This window comes from Triticum dicoccoides, chromosome 3A (genome assembly GCF_002162155.2).
Source record: "Triticum dicoccoides isolate Atlit2015 ecotype Zavitan chromosome 3A, WEW_v2.0, whole genome shotgun sequence".
Taxonomy (NCBI): Eukaryota; Viridiplantae; Streptophyta; class Magnoliopsida; order Poales; family Poaceae; genus Triticum; species Triticum dicoccoides.
This window is the reverse complement of record NC_041384.1, coordinates 36,880,154-36,883,404: the sequence shown is the minus strand read 5'-3', so window position 1 is coordinate 36,883,404 and position 3,251 is coordinate 36,880,154.

Here is a 3,251-nt window from a genome sequence, read left to right as displayed (position 1 = left end):
TGCCAGTACCATACCCTGCATGATCGCATGCAGTTCTGCTTCCAGCGAGTCATTGCAGTGGAAAATGAACCTGCACGCTGCAAAAATAATAGACCCCTCGCTGTTCCGATGAACCATCCCCACGACCACCGAACCATCCATCGCCTGAAAAGACCCATCGACAGAGAGGGCCACCGTACCCAAAGCCGGGGCTCGCGCGCAACTTACAGTGCTACCCAGTTGCACATTAGCTGTCGCACACAGTTGCACCATATCTTGTAACTGTTGCAGTATTGTTGCACATTTCCTATCCAACCCGCACTGCGTCAAGTAGTTGTCGCATCCCACAGGCTAGCCCCCCTAGCTAGCATTAGGTGCTGATGGAATCGCGGTTTTGTGAACCTTCTGGAAGGTTCTGGACCAGTTTTGGGAAACTTTTAAAAGGTTTCTGAATGGTTTTCTTTTTCTCTGTTGTTTTTCTTTACTAGTTTCTTTCGTGTTTTCTTTCTCTTTTCTTTTTTCAGTTTATTTTTATTATCTATTTTGTTTTTGAAAAATTCAAAAAAATATATAAAAAATAAAAGTTCTAAAAATGATCCCACATTCGAAAACTAATTCACATTTTAAAAAATGTACACAAATTTCAAGTTTTTTTGTGTATTCTCACATTTTTGAAAATGTTTGCAAAACTAAAAAAAATAACATTTTCAGAGAATTTGCAAAATTATCAAACAAAAATTGAGTTCTTCGTAAATTTTTCAAAATTTCAAAAATAAATCATATTTCTCAGAAAATATTCCGAAAATTCAAAAAGTACTGGAAGTTTCAAAAACCGGAACTTAAAAGTTCATTCATCTTAGAAAAGGTAGCATTTAAAAATATTTATAATTTTTAAAAACAATTTCTCATATTTTTCCTAAATATTGTTGCTACAGTAACTTAGCACTGCAGGCTACAATGTCTGAGTACGGTTCAGTGGTTCACTACAGTGCCTTGGTCCGATTCTCTACAGGTCCGGTTCTCCGGCTCGTTGCGTGCACCAGTGGGCCGGCCCAGTTGGGTGGGTGCCTGTGCGTTTCCCTGACAATCTGCCGCTCTTTGCGGCAGATAGGAGCTCTCGTATTGTAGGGACTAACAATCTATAAATAAAAAACAAAACAGAAAAACACAGGCACAAGAATGGACGATGACAACACAGGCTAACACCAGCCCTTGTGGTGATCCTAAGGCAACACAGAACGCACAAGGAAAAACGTGCTCCATTGGTTTTATTTTTGTTCTTTTGCTCTGTATGAGCATTTTTTGTACTTTGTTGAGACTTTAAGACTGCTGTCGTACTATTTTGCTTTGTAATAAAGGTGGCCGTATGCATCATTCTGATGCAGAGGCCGGGGATGCCCATTTTCAAAAATAAAATAAAAATGAGAGGAAAATGAAAAGTGAACGGAGTTAACGTGTGATCGATTTATCCCTCGCAGAAAAACACGTGTGATCGATTTATGTATGATGGCAGTCTACTGAGCCTAGTCACACCTATTTTTATATGGTATAAATTTAGTACACCCTAAATGTAAGACATTTTTTCAGTTTAATTTGAACTGTCAAAACGTCTTACATTTAAAAACAGAGGTAATATTATGATACACATTGTTTCCTCTATGAATTTAATCAAATTTTATAACTTATGCAAAAATCAATACGCGCTATATTATGAATGGAAGGAGAACTATTTTTTTCTACATATGAATAATATTTTATTAGTCAATTATGATTAAAATTTGATCCAAAATCAAAAGAGGATTAATAAACCGAACGAAGAAATTACTAAATAAACAGTGCATTCATATTGTCAGCTTATCGCTGATGATTTCCCTAGGAATAGGTAGTACGCTCCGTGTGCTGAATTACTAATTTCATACTACCTGAAAAACGAAAATCAAGCTCTGTTTATTTAATTGGAACGTTAAAACTAAGCACTCTAAAGAAACTTCTCACTCGTCTACCCCATGTATATGTTTTCACACTCTGGTGTCCCTACCTGTCAAATGCAAGTCGTGAGAAGGGAAAACCGGTGGCTTACATGGTTGATTGAGCCTTTCTCAGTGATTTGCAAACGAAGTCATGTAATAAATTCAATGCTTGTTGACCAAGTCCTTAACAAGTTGTTCATGTAAAAAATATTGTAATGGAATTTGTATGAGATGTCGATTTATTTGCAAGGTTCAAGGGGAGTGCGCTCTTGAACGATAACATGCACGAGATCTTCGAATCCTCGATATTTAATGATTTCTCGTATAAGGTATTTAATGAGGCAACAATAATATAAGCATTGTGATATTCATTTCTCCTTGGGTTTTTTTAGAAAGAGTTTCTTTTGCCGCATTATGTCATCTCGCAATCAAAACATTTCCTTTTTTATGAATGCATCATGTCAATGTATACGTCCATGTGTCATTCTTGCGTCTCTGTGTACATTGGTGCGCGGAGCACCGTCGAGAGGGACTCGTCTCTCTCCTAGGAAATAATTAAGTTCCAGAGCTAAAGAATGTACTCTCTCTGTTCCTAAATATTTGTCTTTCTAGACATTTCAAATGACTACTACATACGGATGTATGTAGACATATTTTAGAGTGTAGATTCACTCATTTTGCTTCGTATGTAGTCACTTGTTGAAATGCCTAGAAAGACAAGTATTTAGGAACGGAGGGAGTAGTTCTCAAGCGAGCACTCGAAAAGAATTTGGAGGGTCCTCATTTAAAAAAAAAAGGAGGATGACCCCCGGCCTCTGCATCTGGGAGATGCATACAGCCACTTTATTGATTATTTTCGAGGATCTTACAAAGTATTACAGACAATATACCTGAATCCACCATCTTGGCAACATATGCCGCTACTCCTATTCATATGATGAAGGGATACTAGCTGGGCCACTACCCAAACCACTCACCTAAACCTAACATCAAAAGCTGAAAGCCCCAGCCGAGCCACATACCGGATTTGGGGCACAATCCGGTCAAACGCACTCGTGTGTCGTCGCAGTCATCTTTCATAGGTCCGTCTTCAGATAATATTGATGCTTCTACCTTATCTGGCCACTTTGCCATCGACGTCACCATGAGGCCAGACAGCCACCTCCTCCTGCGCGAGTCCATCTCCGCGCATCGGACGCCGAGCCTCCACAGCGCCATGCCGCCGATCTCCGCCTCTATCAACGTGTGAGATGAAGTACCGCTCCACCACGGCAGGTACAAGGTAAGGAAGGGCGAGGTCCC